We start from the raw sequence: 14,723 nt of genomic DNA, 5'->3' as shown, positions 1-14,723 counted from the left end.
ATCCTCTGCTCAGCAAATTCCAGTCACCTCGTCCCCCCTGAATCCTCAGCTCTGAGAGCCCCGGGCTCTGGGCGAGGCCTGGGTGCGCCTCCCGGCAGTGAGCTGGGAGCCTCTCCTTTTGCTTCCTAGCTCTCAGAAACCATACTCTTCCTCTGCCTGTGTTTCAAATGCCTCAAAACTATTGTTTGATATTTCATCTTTTCTTAAGTTGTTTAAAATGGGAGGGTAAGTTCAGTCCTTGTTAACTGCATTATAGCTGGAACAGAAATGTGCGTGACATTTACTTTGTATTGAAATGCTATATATTGGTTTTCAGTTTTAAAAATCAGCAAAGGACAAAGTACATAAGATTTCTTTATAATTTCATACTGAAGTGGACACCGAAACCCTCAGCAATGTAAATGTGGGCGTATAGGTGGCAGATCCCGGGACCTGAGCCGACGTGGGACCTGCTGGGGAGTGCCATAGGGCATTCTAGTTTTTCATCCTACACAGGAGGAAATAATATTTTTCAGTTCAAAATTAATAAATCAGGAAATAGACTCCTGGGCTACTTGTTTACCACTTCCTTGGAGAACTAAAAAAACGATTAATTACCTAGGAAGAAGCTTCCATATTTGGGGGTTGACCCCTTAGGGTAGGGCTGACCTCCTTTATTCCAGGAGCACAGCACCTGTAGAATGGAGGGAGTGAAAGAGTGGGGGCCAGGTGGACAGAGGTGGGTTTCAGGGAACACAAAGGAAGTGACCCCCTTCATCACCAGGGGCCTGCCCGTGCCGCTCCCGAGGCTGTCCTGTGCTGCCCGGCATCTCTTGCTTGCTCGCCTGACTGCTTCCTGCGGTGCCGGTGTCCCTCCCCTGTCCCCCGCAGTCTCAGGCCAGCCAGCCAGCACGGCGTCTTGGCGTTGGGCCTGTAGGGCTGGGAGACACTGTTGGGTCCAACTCTTTGGTTTTCCATCTGGAAACCCAGAGCCAAAAACTTGGCCAAAGTCACACACAGAGGAGTGGCAAAGCCCCCCAGAGATTCAAAAGTGCCTCCAGAGCTTTGCCCTTACTCCAGATGGAAGGACACTAACCCGCCAGAGAGATTAATGATGGGCGGGGCGGGCGCGGTCTGACATCACTCTTGTCCTGGACTGTGACTGTGTCCTAACAGGGCCCCGTCCTTGCTCATGTGTAGAGTAAACCCGGGTCCTGCGGCATGATGGGAAATTCCAGCCAGTTACAGCATCAAGGCCAGAAAAGTGAAAAAGGTCCTCCAAAGGATTCCAAAGTCAGTTAAGTCCAAGTTACCTGAGGGAATTGAGGCACAAAGCACTCCTTTTGGGGTTTGTTGAGTAGACAGGAGTGAGGGCTAGGTGGATGGGTGGGTGGATGGCTGGGTGGGTGGATGGATGGATGGCTGGCTGGCTGGCTGGATGGATGAATGGCTAGATGGATGGATGGCTGGGTGGATGGATGGCTGGGTGGGTGGATGGCTGGGTGGATGGGTGGGTGGATGGCTGTGTGGGTGGATGGATGGATGGCTAGATGGATGGCTGGCTGGCTGGCTGGATGGCTGGGTGGGTGAAAGACGGACAGTTGGGTGTAGGTGGACAGATGAGTGGGTGGACAGACAGCTTGGAGGACTCCTCAGCTGTGGCTACTTGGGGTCCCCGTGGCCACACAGGGGCGGCAGGCCAGGCTGGGTCTGGACTTTTAAAGCCAGGGCACTGCCTACTTCCTGGGTTACTGTTGGTCTCTAGGCCACTGAGCAGGGAGGGGGACCCCATCCCTGGAAGCAGCCTGGAACCCTCCTGACATTGGAATGGGTATCAGAGGGGTCAGAGGGACAGAACCCTCCTGAGGACCTGGGGTTGGGGAGTGGTGGGGAGGGGGAGGGTCCCTGAGAAAGGTGTGTGACTCGCGAGAGGTTTAGACCCGCAGGAGCAGCAGGGCAGAGGCAGGGCCAGGAGCAGGGAGGGGACCCAGGGGCTGGACAGGAGGCGGAGCCCGCAGGGCCGCCGAGCCAGCAGCTGAGGACAGCCCGGATGAGCCAGGGCTGCCGGTGGACGCAGGCTTCGTGGCGGTCGAGGGCTTCTGAGGGAGCAAGGTCAGACCCCACAGGCCATCTGAGGCCCTGCAGGATGCTGGTCCGCTCGCTCACTCCCTCCTCCCTCCGTCCGAACACTGTAAGGAGAGAGGCTGTTCCCTGTCCCTGCTGGGCATCCTGCTAGCCACACGAGGCTGCTTCACCCTGAGCAGAGCCTTAAAGGGCAAGACAGTTTCCCCATCGTCTCACCACCCTCTGCGTTCCGTGCCCCCTCCCCAGTGCCCAGAGCCCTGGCTGCTGGGATGAGATCCAACGCTGCCTCCTTTGATCCAGCGTGATCAGCAAGGCGGGATTATGACATTTAAGAGTCAAGACGGAAGCTCTCACCAGCCTGAGCCAAGCTCCTTTCCAGGTGACGTGGAGCCAAGGCCAGGCCCGGAAGAGCTGCTGGGGTCTGTGTCCGCCCTGAGATGGAGCCTCGCCCTGTACGACCGCAGGGGACTGACATGGCTTCATCTCTGGGTCCAGCAGAAGAGAGACCAGATGGCCCAGTGAACAGGGCGGCAGAGCACAGCCCGGGAAGACCTCACGGCTGTACCCGAGAAGAGATGCTGGCCACGCCGGCTCCCAGGTCCCCTGGGCGGTCCGGAGCCCACCCAGGCCCCCTGCCCACTCCCTGAAGAACCCCAGGAGGTGTCTGAGGTGCCAAGCAGGAAAGGGTTAAGGAAACCCTGAACAAATCTCATTTACATGCAAAAGCAGCCCCATCCCTTCCTGTCAACCCAAGGCTTGTGCAAACCAATCAATATTTTATGAAGACATTTCCTGGCTCCGTTGGGGGAGGCCGGGCCGCAGGCCTGGCTCTCTGCAGCGGGAAGAGGGGGTCTGCAGGCCGCCAGCCCCCTGAAGGAACCAGGCTCCTCTAGCGCTGGAGTGATTCTTTCTCTGTCCCTGCTCACCTCTCTGTCCATCGACCAGCCTGGCTGGCGCTCTACAGGTGAGAGGGGCACATGCCTACCTGCAGTACCTGTGGCAGGAATGAGGGAGGGAGGGAGGGAATGCTTTCTCAACTCCAAAACAGCGCGTGGTCCGAGTGATCCCGTGGTTCGTCCTGTGTGGACACCCGAGGTCAGGGCTCATGGGCTGCAGAGACCCAGACCAAAGACCAGAAGTCCAGGTGAGCTGGCCCATCGCTGGCCTGCCCTTTACCAGCCTCTCTGGGACGTGCCTGACCCACCACCACCCCTTGGTTCTTCCCCAGGCGCCACGGAGACCGGGGCCAAGCTGGCTCCTGCCCCTGCAGCCACTTGACCTGCTGGGACCCCCCAGCCCCACTGAAACTCTGGGACCAACCTTGTACCCCAGACCCTAGAAGTAAGGCGTCTGGAGCCCCCCCGCCCCATGCTTGGGGTGGGCATTCTCACACATCCCTTTAGCAACAGTGAGCTCACTCTGAACCAAGCCTCCCAGAGCTCACAGGAGTGCTGGGGTCAGAACAAAGTGCCCCCCACACCCAGGGGGGTTGCCGCAGCAGAGGGGAGCCAGGCTGGCGAGCCAGAGGGTTGTCACCTGGGGCAGCCAGGCCTCTTCACGCAGGGGCTTGAAGGTGGAGCGGTGGCTTGGAGCGGGAGGGACAGCCTTTGCGGAGGCCCTGAGACCTGAGAGGTTGGAGGGCTCTGAGCCAATCAGGAAGGACAGAGCAAATGGGGTGGGGAGTCAGGGTGGGGGAGACGGGGCGCAGGGCTGGGGAGCAAGGGTTTCAGCCCGAGAGGACCGCAGAGGCTGGGGGCCATCAGGCAAGGGTGAGCTGAGCTCAAGGGCTCTCAGCTCGAACCACACCCCAAGCCTGGCTGCTGCAGCCGGAAGGGGCCAGACCCCTGAGGACAGGGGCCAGGCCTGCTTGGGGGAAGCGATTCCCAGGGATCCGAGGGCAGGAGGTCCTGAGTGGGGGCTGGGGCTGAGCTCTGCCCCTGAGGACCCTTTGGGGATAGGTTGGAGACTGTCCCAGAGTGGGGTCAGGACACGCAGGTTCCCACCTGGGCTCCCCTCTAACATGCTGCGGGGTGGGGGGCGCTGGGGCCAGGCCTCAGCACCCCCCGGCTTTCAGCAGGGGGTCCCAGCAGGCATCTCACAGACCCTCCTGAGAGTGGGCGCTGACGCTGGGGTGGGAGGGTCCCCCGTCATCTGAGAGGCACCCCCAGCTTCCCTGCTCTGAAGGCCGCAGAATGGCAGTGCTGGGTGGGGGCGGGGGTCCTGCTGGGGGCGACAGACAGGTGACAGCGTCAGGCTGGCCCCGGGGCCCCAGCTGACATCCTCTGCTGCAAAGCGCCGTGTGCAGACCCAGCGGACGGGGCGCCTGGAGCCGCTCACGACCCCTCACCCAGCCCATCAGCGCTGCTCCCATCATCACTTCTCCCATTGCTGCTCCCGTCGCTTCTCTGTGCCAGGCGCTCCGCGGGCCCTGGCTGCAGGGCCCTCCTTCCGGTCCTTTCCCAGACCCCCCCCCCCTCCCGGCCCCTGGCTGTCCTGTCCTCCCTAGAGGGGCGGGAGGGAGCCCCGTAGGGCGGGACAGGGCAGGCCCTCATCCATCAGCCTTTGCCCTCCTCCTCCGCTTCCGGAGCAGCACCAGCAGCGCTGATTCCGACCCCCAGGCCTCTGAGGCCTGGCTTACAGAGGAGGAAGCAGAGGTCCCGGGGGGCCTCCCTCCCCAAGCCGGGGGTCTGTGCTCATCTCCGCTCCCAGGACGTTCCCCAGCCTGGCCTGACCTCATCTCACGTGGCCCGTGTGCCGGGTAGGGGAGGGGGACTCCCGGGGTGGGTGGCAGCTCTCAGGGCGCTGGGCTCCCCGGGGGTCCCTGGAGATGCTGGAGAAGTTGGCCTGGAGGGTCGTGGAGGGGCCGTGGGTCCGGCCTCCCCAGGGCCTTGTGGGGCGGCCGCACATGGGGCTGGCAGACAGGGCTCGCTCCTGGGTTTCCGTGCGGGTGGGCGGGGGATGAGGAGGCGGGGAGGGGGCTCACGGCTGTCCGCCTCAGCCAGACAGCGAGCGTCCGCAGGATCCACTTCGCGTCCGATAAAGCCTCCGCTCTCAGGGAAGGCCGAGAGCAGCAGGACGTTGGAGTTCCGCCTCGAGGACACCCCCTCCGTCCGGCGCAGGGGTGCTCCGTCTGCCTGGGGCGGGGAGAGGCTGACCGGGTCCCGGGGGGCCGGCTGGGCGGCTGCAAATGGCCTCGCTTTTTCATGTGAAACAGGTTGTTCATAACGCGCTCTCTGTTCTGTGATTAAACACGTGGATTGAGGGGCCCCGGGCACTCAGGGCGGCAGGAGCTGTGGGGCCAGTCACGCACGGGGAGGGCCTTGGCCAGCATCTCGGGCCCATGGCTGTTCTGCCCACTCCCCCCACCCCACCTTAGCCTGCCCGCCCCAGCCCACTTGCTCAGAGATGCTGCCAGCCCTGCCCATCCTCCAGCCCAAGTGGCTCGCCCTCTGCCAGGAAGCCCTCCTGGGCGCTCCGTCCGCCAGGCGTCTGCACACTGCCCCAGAGCCTCGCTGGCCCAGGGTCTAGGGCGTCCCCCCTGACCCCCTAGAAGTCCGGCTGCCTCTCCCTCTGCCCTGGCCCCCAGTGTCCCTCCGCTGGACGGTGGGACGGTGGGACGGGCCCTCCCGATGCAGCTGGAAAGAAAGCTGGGGGTCGGGCAGGGACTCACGGGCTGGTATTCGGGCCCAGGTCCACCATGGTCTTGCGGGCCTTGTGGGCGGATCCGTTCCCAGCCCAGCGCCTCCGTTCCCCATCTGTCCCCGAAGCTGGCGCATTCAGATGGCGGGTGGGTTAGTGCTGCAAACCTCCCACTTGCTGCTTGAAGGCCGGCTGCCCACTTCCCAGGTCTGGGCGTGAGTGTGCTCCGGCCGTGCAACCAGTAGCACAGTCCCGGAGGCCGGAAGTTCGAGGTCCAGATGGGTGGGGTGGCTTCATTCTCTTGGCTTCGTCCTTCCTGGGCTTGTAGAAGGACCCCACCCTCAATGTCCCTGAGTGAGTCCTTGCGTCAAAGCTCCCGTTTTAGAAGGCCCATCAGAGGGGATGTGGAGGCCCTCACTGCAGTCTGCCCCCATCTTAACACACTACATCTGCAAGAGCCCCTTCCCCAAATACGCTCACATTTGGAGGTGCTGGGCTTAGACCTCGAACGTCTGAATTTTAGGAGGCGTCTCATTTCAACCTGCAACACCCGGAACCACTGGCCCTTGTCGCTCGGCCCCTGAACCCGCTCCGTCCATCCCAGGCAGCCACGGGCACTTGGCACCTCCTGGCAAGCTGGGCAGGGCCCCCGCCTCCCGTGTGGAGGGACACGGCCCCGGGACCATGTGGTGCGTGGAGGGAGGGGCCGGGCTGACGGAGGCGGCCCCCGCCGGGCAGGCAGTGTCGTCAGGGGTCTCTCACACTCAGACAAGGTCCATGTGTCGGGAAGGAAGGACCCCCTCAACCCCACTCAGAGTCTCACGGGCCCCTCTGGCACAGGTGGGCAGGGAGACCCCTTCCTGGGCACTCGGACGCCCGGCTGTGGGAGCGGCTGCGGAAGGTGGGAGCCGTGCCTCGTCCCGGCCTGACCACTGGGCTCTGTCCTCACTGCTTTCAGGCGTATCCGGGCCTCCCGGGCCCGGCCCTGGGGTGGGTCGGGGAGGACATCAGGCAGCCTCGGACAGCGAAGTGTCCAGCTGGGGAGGTGGGCAGATGCGTGGAGAGCGGAAAGGGAACTCGGATGGTCAGCTCCGCCCCGCCCCACGAGCCCCAGTCTCCACGGTGTGGCCCAAAGGAGAAGCCTCATCTCAGGGCTTACCTGGGGGCAGTAAGACCCCACGAGAGCCTCAGGGACCACGGCACCGCCCTCCGGAGCGGCCACTGTCCCAAGTACCCCTCTTCTCATCTCAGGCATGCTGGCTCAGGGCCTCCCTCCTTCCCTCCAGCGGTGGCAGGGCTGGGAGGGGGCTCCGGGGGGACAGAACCCAGCTGAGCAAGGGGTCCGGGGGCACAGTGCAGGCCGCCGGGACCCAGGGGCTCATCAGGACCCAGGGGCTCGTCAGGACCCCAGGGGCTCATGCCCTCTGCAGCCCAGGCCCACCCAGCACCCCCACCTCGCCCCCCCGCGCCCCATGATGAGATCACTGCGCCTCCTGCTTATTCCTCTGGCCATAGGCTGCTTCCTCGAAAGGACAGAAGGACACAAGGGCTGTCTGTCTGTCCATCCTCTGTGAAAGGCGCTTGCACCGTCGAGGGCACAGCCCTACCCTGTCAGCCTGACCACCTGGCTTTCCAGGACCTGGAGTCTGGCCCCTGGCTGGGCACCCCCGACCCCCCCACCTACTCACCCAGGCCCTCTTGGGGGCACAGGGCAGGCAGGACAAGAGAAATGATGCGTTTTTATAAGAAGCAAGGCCTGTTTGGGTTGGAGAAGTCCCACCTGGGATGGGCCTGCCCTGCCCCTCACCCCGTCCCCTCACAGGGCCCGCGGGGCTCATCACCCCGGGGGCTTCCACGTCACTGCTCCCCTGCCGAGGTCCCAGCTCCACGGTGGGTGCCGCTGGAGGTGGCACAGTCACCAGGCGTGTCGGGGGGCTGGGATGTCACCCTAAAGAAGTCTCAGTGCTGTCACCCAAGAGGGAGGCCCCACCCAAGGGGACCCCTGCAGTCACCGCCCTTAGGAGGCTCAGGGCAGACTGAGTCGGGGTGGGCGAGAACTGAGGTCAGAGGCAAAGGGACATGGTGGGGCCAGGACTGTGCTGACGACCCAGGGGCCGCCCACCCGCAGGGGCGGCCACATCGGGGCAGGGGTGCTCTGTGGCCGGGCAAGTCGTTTTCTGACATCTGACCCCGGGTCCCTCCCTCCACAAGCAGATGGGCAGATGCTCGGCGTCCTAATCTGAGATTCTCTTTTGTTTGGGCCCAGACGTCCTTCCACAGGCCCCGAATCTGGGTCATCAGAGCGGCGCTTTTTGCTGGAAGCCAGATGCTGAGCTCAGCCTTCCTGGGAGTCGGCGTCACTGTGGGCAGGCAGGCGGGGCTGGGCCGGGCCTGGGACCCCGGGCAGGCAGGATGTAGGTGCCAGGCTCCAGGCCCCGGTGGGAAGAGCCGTGTGGGGCCTGCCTGTGCAGAGCCGCCCTGCAGAGGCAGCTGCTGTAAACATGGCAGGGAGGGGTGCCCAGAGCTGCCCGGGGCCTGGGCGCGCCATCTGGGGCTGGGGCCCTTTGGGATGGGACGGGTCAGGGTGACGTTGCCCAACAGACAGGCAGGCGGGAGGCCTGCCAGCCTCTGGGAGACCCTCCTGTGGCCCCCTCCAGTCCCCTACCCCCCAGGGCAGGGCTTCTGAGCAGCTGTGTCAGTCTCAGCATCGTGGGCAAACCCAGCCCTCCCCGGGCCTGCCTCTAGCTGTGGGTGAGGGGCTGGCCTTCAGTGCCCTTTGGCTCCAAGGAATCTTGGCTCTGTCCCGCGGCCAGTCTCTGGCCTCTTGGCTGCTGGGGGACCCCAAGCAGAACCTGCTCCCCTCCTCGGTGCCCCAAAGGGCTGGAGCCCGCATGGCATCGAAGCCCGCCCAGCCCGGCATCATGGGGCGGACAGATGTTTGTCCCAGGCGGCATGGGACCCACCGTCCCTGGCTGCAGCTCCGACACCATGTGGCCCAAACACCTCCCACCGTTGCCCAGCTTGTCCCTCCTCAGGCCAGGGCCGGTCCTGGGACTGTCTCTGTGCCTGCATGTGCGGGACCCCCACCTAGGCGGAGCCCTCCCCCAGGATGGCCCAAGGGGGCCTCTGGCGACACCAGGGTGTCTTGGCAGGGAGCCCTGTCCACAGCTGATCCCATCAAGACTGTCTGCACCGTGAGGCCAGCTCTGCAGCCGTGCTGGGAGCTGCTGCATCCACGGTGCCCCCCGACCTAGGTGAGCCCCCTCTGGGCCCCTCCTGGGGGGAGAAAACTGACGGGAGGAGTCTGGGACCCCCGCCTGAGTGGGCCGCCCCCTCTGACCAAGAATACTCCTCCCCGCCCAGGGCTGCCCTGGGGCGCAGCAGGAGGGCAGTCTGCCATTTCAGGGCGGGCAGAGCTGTGGAAGCTTCATTCCCCATCCCCTGGGCCGGAAGCCTTGGGCAACTCCACTGTCTCTCTGGAATTTCCCCAGAGGTGCTTGTAAAAGGTGATTCCTGTTCTCCTGCAGGTGTCTGGAGATCTCTGGAGCGCTGTGTGTGTTGGGGGGCACCCAGCCTGGCCCCTCCTCTGTGCAGCGGGCACGGGGGAAGCATGGCACCTGTGGTGGCGGGAGGCGCTGCTTGTGGTCCAGCGGGTGTCAGAGTGGGCAGGGCGGGCGTCTCAGCTCCCACCTCCATCTCTGGCTTTGCGAATCCCCAAGGCAGATACAACCTACAACTCCCCACGTTCACAGGTGAGGAAGCCGAGGCCAGGAGAGTCACTCCAGGAAGGCTGTCAGCACTGGGGTCCTCCCACGGTCATCCGAGACCCCCTCCGTATGCACCCGCGTCCCCACTACACACCTGACCTGAGCTCCCAGGGTGGGCCTTGTCGTCTGTCTGGCTGGGCTCCCTTGATGCATCTGGGAAGGGAGACCTGGGAAAACCGAGAAGGCTTCCTGGAGGAGGAGGGAGTGGGGGCTGGGCGTGAGGAAAGGCAGGGCTCAGCTCTCCCCTCCCCCAGCCCCCACCCTGAGAGCGCCTTCCTGAGCTCGTGGCCTCCCGCTCGCACCCCCAGGCCCCGGTGTGCTGGGTCCAGGCTGTGCACCTCAACCCCATTTCCATGTTGGAGCCTGAGAGGCGAGTTCAGAGCCTGTCCTCAGGTGTCAGGCAACAGCAGGCCGGGTCTGGCAAGGAGGGGCCGTGGGTTCAGTGGACAGGGGTCAGAGAATGACCTGGGCAGGGAAGCTGCTGGAGACTGCAGGCCATCTGTGTAGGGTGGGCTGTGACCCAGCAGGTGAGGGGAGAGGCCTGGGTGGGCAGGCCAGGGGTGGGACAGGGACAGGCAGAGCAGGCTTCCTCACACAGGGAGGCCCCGTCCTCGCCTGGAGCCTGGGGGTCAGAGAAGGAGGAGGGGGGAGGAACAGGAGGGAGGAGGGGGGTGGAGGAGGGGGAGAGGGAGGAGGGGGAGAGGGAGGAGGAGGAGGGGGAGAGGGAGGAGGAGGAGGGGGAGAGGGAGGAGGAGGAGGGGGAGAGGGAGGAGGAGGAGGGGGAAACGGCGGGGGGAGGGGGGCGAGGCCTTGCTGCTTTGATCCCAGCGGATGTGCCCTGTGAAATGCCCGGGCCCTGCCCTCCATGGACTGCTGCCTTCCTTTTAAGGCCGTTCATAAACGGACGCAATGAGCATCATTTGGAAAGACGCTGAAGTCTGGACCGCCCTGCCAGGCCTGTCACGGGAGGACCAAGGCGGGGGAAGGAGCCTGGGCTCCGAGGAGGGAGGTTTGCTTATCACCCTCCGGGGTGCGTGTCACGTGGCATCCACGGCAGGGTGGCCATGCGCTGACTCCTCGGGCGAGGGGCCCACAGTGCCGTGGCTTTTCCCTGGGGACCGGAGGCCGGGGACGGTCAGGGGGAGGAGCTCAGAGCTGCGGGCCCCAGGACGACGAGGGGATGGGCAGCACGTCTGGCCAGTCCAGAGCCACCCTGCGCTCTCCCTACAGCAGCTCTAGGGCAGAGCAGGACGCTGTGGCCAGTGCTGCGGCCAGCCCCTGGGGGCTGCGTGGGCCCTGGGCTCGGGGTTCCCAGCCTGCCCTTCAGAGCAGGGCAGGCGCTGACCCCGCTTAGGTCCACACACCTGCCTGCCCCTTGGCTCTGAGGGCAGAGCCTGCCAACCCATGGACGCTCTGAATCCGGGGTTTGGGGGGGTGGGTGGACCCGGCTTTGCTAGTGAGCTGCATGTGGAGCTCGGCAGCCGGAGTCCCCAGGTCAGTGACAAAGGCAGGAGGTGATGGGCCTGGCCGTCCCCACACAGGTCCCCCCCACCACGCACACCCAGCAAGGCTGCACTGGCCCTGCCGCCTCACCGCACACTGCACAAGGCCAAGGTGAAGTTCGTCCTAGAGCAGCAGGTCTGCCCGGGCGCCTTCTATCGGAACTTGGGCGCTAGGGAGACGGCCACGGTGTCCCCGCCCCGCCCCCCCACCCTAGCTGCCCCTTGCTCCAGCCAAACTCTGCCAGCTCCCTCAATAAAATTTTACGGAGTTCCAGAGTCCTTGAGAGGATCTCAGAGGACAGGTCTCCACGCTCCTGGAAGCGCGGCCCCTCCTCCCCGCCTGGCTGCCCAGGACACTGGCGTTTGGCAGGCGCAGGAGTGGCCCCCCACCCCGCCGTCACCCCGCGCTCTCCGGCTCAGAGGCATTAAGTGATCACACTGGGTTCTGACGAGTGTCTTGACAGCACGGTCACGTTATTGCCCCAAAGAGCTGGAGCCTTCCCGACTCTTCCCAAGCATAATTTCCCCTTGGAGGATTGTTCCACTTCAAAGGGCCACTCGAAATGGCAGCTGGCCATTTTGCCTGCCTGTGGATGAGCAGAGTGGCTGGGCGGCCGCATCTGGGGCTCCCTGCGCTTGTTGGTCTTTCAATTTGGGGGCCGCAGAAACGTGGTGGCCAGTTAGACACCAGAGGTTGCCCCAGTGTGGGCAGGAGGCGGACGGGGTCAGCGGGTGCCATGGGCCTGGCAGGGCAGACTCTCAGAGGCAGGGTGAGGCCACATGGAGGGGCAGGTGACAAGGAGGGGACACAGACGAGGGCTGCTCCTGAGACACACGGGTGAGACCCACCCGCTCATACGTTTAACAAATGAGCCTATTGTTGTTCAGTCGTTAAATCGTGTCCGACTCTGCAACCCCATGGACTGCAGCACGCCAGGCCTCCCTGTCCTTCACCGTCTCCCGGAGTTTGCTCAAACTCACGTCCATCGAGTCGGTGATGTCACCCAACCCTCCCACCCTCTGTTGTCCCCTCCTCCTCCTGCCTTCAATTGTTCCCACCATCAGGGTCTCTTCCACTGAGTCGGCTCTTCACATCAGCCTGGTCAAAATATTGGAGCTTCAGCTTCAGCATTGGTCCTTCCAGTGAATATTCAGTATTGATTTCCTTTAGGATTGACTGGTTTGATCTCCCTGCTGTCCAGGGGATCACCACAATTTGAAAACATCAATTCTTCGGCACTCAGCCTTCTTTATGGTCCAGCTCTCACATCCGTAGATGACTACTGGAAAAACCATAACTTTGATTATACGGACCTTTATCAGCAAAATGCTGTCTCTGCTTTTTAATACGCTCTCTGGATTTGTCATAGCTTTTCTTCCAAGGAATAAACACCATTTAATTTTGTGGCTCATTAAATGGGACAGAATGTCTCGGAATCATGACAGCAGTCGGTTGTTGTTCTGTCACTCAGCGGCGTCTGACTCTTTTTGGCCTTGTGGGTTGCAGCACGCCGGGCCTCCCTGCCGTCTGAGGTCCGCGGGTCATCCTGGTGCCAGTCTGGCGGGAGTGCGGGTGGTAGGTGTGCTCTGGGCCACAGACCGAGGGAGAGGCCGGGACTGAGCTGCACCCAGAAGGCCTGGCCGGCTCAGCGGCTCCCAGCTGACCTTGCAGGTCAGGGTGGCCTGCGCAGGGAGGGCCTGGGTCAGCCTCTGCACCTGGGGACGTGTTCATGCTCAGGTAAACCAGGGGACATAGGACGCCACTGGGACCAGGCCGTGGTCGGGAGCCTTCCCCAGGCCCCCAGGCCACCGAGGCGTCGCTGGGCAACTTACAGATGAGGAAGCAGAGTCACGGGCGGGAGGCTCAGACACTCCAGGGCCCTCGTCTCTGGCTCATGCTGCGCCAACCCACCCACTCCCTCTTTCCAACCCGGGGAACCTGGCATTGCTTGCCAGCTCCCCTCCCAGCCACCCCACCCTGGGGGGCCTGGGGCAGCTGAGGAGCCAGCTTCTCATCGCGGGGGTGCCAGTCCATCTCGGGGGCCCGCAGTTGCTTGGGGCGGCCTCTGCTGCAGGACAGCACCCCACCCCCCACCCCGGCCATCAGGCTGTGGCTGGTCAGCAGCTGGTACTGCCTGGGTACACTGGGTGCCCATGAGCCTTGGGGCACAGATGGGACCTGAGAGCAGTGGGGCTAGGGGAGGTCGAACCTTCCTCAGCACCCTGACCCCTGCTCTGCTGCATCTGGGCTTCTGGGGCTCCCCTCCCTGAGTCTCCTGGCACTGACCGTGTCCCCCTGGCACTGACCATATCCCCCGGCACTGACCATATCCCCCGGCACTGACCATATCCCCCGGCACTGACCGTGTCCCCGCTGCAGTGACCATGTCCCCCGGCACTGACCGTGTCCTCACCATGAGGGATTCCCACTTCCTCACTCTGGCACATGCTCTCCTGATGGTGTCCTCGCTGCCCCCTCCTGGGCTGTGTCTCAGGGCCCAGCACCAAGACCAGCTGTCACGACTGCCCACAGGCTGCTCTGCAGACTCTCCCAAGTTGCGCAGTGTACAAGCTGTGCACCGTGCCAGGGACCTCTGCCTGTGATCTGAGGCTGCTGGGCCCGATGTGAGTAAGTACAGTTTTAGTTTTCAAGAGCCTTGCCTCCCTGTAACCCCTTCAGAACATTGAAAGCAGAGTATCAACTCCTTCCCTGTATTTTTGTGTCAATACTCTGGCTCCTCCAAGACAGTGAACACTTCTGGTCAAATCGAGGAATATGTGCGCAAGAAGCTGCCAGAGGCCCTCATTCCAGGAACCATGATTCCCCGTCACCAAGGCTCCTTTCTGGATGCGGAGCCTGTCCTCTGCATGGCTGGGGGTCCCTGCAGGTCTGGCCCTGCGACACTGCCCACCTCTCCTCGTGGGAGTGAGGCCTTCCTGGGCCGAGAGTGGCCGGTGCTCACCCACCCCCCCACCTTGTTCCGGATGCAGAACCAGAAGTCCTGGGTTCAGGGGTCACTGGGCCCAAATGCTGGGCTGTTGGGGCAGTAGACGGAGGAGTGGAAGCTGAGTGGCTCAGACCTAAACACAGCCTAGAGGTCTGGGAGCAGACTGGGGACCAGGAGCCGGGGCAGCGAGCGGTGGGCAGGGAGCCCCCCCACATGCCCGGGAGGGCTCTGGCCTGGCTCTTGGTCTGGGAGTGCCAGGCTCTGGCCTCCCCAGGCAGGTCAGAGGTGCCTTCGAGCTCCACTGCCCGGATGCACCTTCAATACGGCCTCCCCAGCCCCTCATCAGCCTCCTGAGCAAGATCTCTGAGAGTGGCCTGAGAGGTGGTCTTTTCAAGGCCTCGCAGGTCTCCATTGCCCTAAAAGACGTGGAGCCCGGGGGTACATGACCATGCATGTGTGCGTGCTCAGTCACGTCCGACTCTTTGCAACCCCATGGACTATAGCCTGCCAAGCTCCTCTGTCCACAGAATTTCCCAGGCAAGAAAACGAATGGGTGGCCATTTCCTTCTCCAGGGGATCTTCCCGACCCAGAGGTTGAACCCAAGTCTCTTGTCTATCCTGCACTGGCAGGTGGCTCCTTCACCACTGAGCCCCCGGAAGGCCTGGCAGAGGTGTGCTTCCACATTCTCATGTCCTCTCATCTCCATGGACAACGAGGGGTGGGTGTGAGGCTCACCTCCATTTCACAGATGAAGAGTCTGAGGGTCCGAGTGGGGATGGGCTGGCTGGTGAGCAGAGGCGAG

At 63.3% G+C, this 14,723-nt stretch overlaps 1 long non-coding RNA gene across 1 annotated transcript; it reads left to right on the top strand.

The window, feature by feature from the left end:
* Window positions 1–1,971: 1,971 nt before the first annotated feature.
* LOC139178363 (uncharacterized) lies at window positions 1,972–9,998 on the top strand. The gene is made up of 3 exons (XR_011562781.1): window positions 1,972–3,028; window positions 8,856–8,957; window positions 9,456–9,998. It is a non-coding gene; the product is annotated as an uncharacterized lncRNA (long non-coding RNA).
* Window positions 9,999–14,723: the final 4,725 nt, after the last annotated feature.

Source organism: Bos indicus, chromosome 21, assembly GCF_029378745.1.
Source record: "Bos indicus isolate NIAB-ARS_2022 breed Sahiwal x Tharparkar chromosome 21, NIAB-ARS_B.indTharparkar_mat_pri_1.0, whole genome shotgun sequence".
NCBI lineage: Eukaryota > Metazoa > Chordata > Mammalia > Artiodactyla > Bovidae > Bos > Bos indicus.
This window is presented reverse-complemented; position numbering and strand designations above follow the sequence as displayed.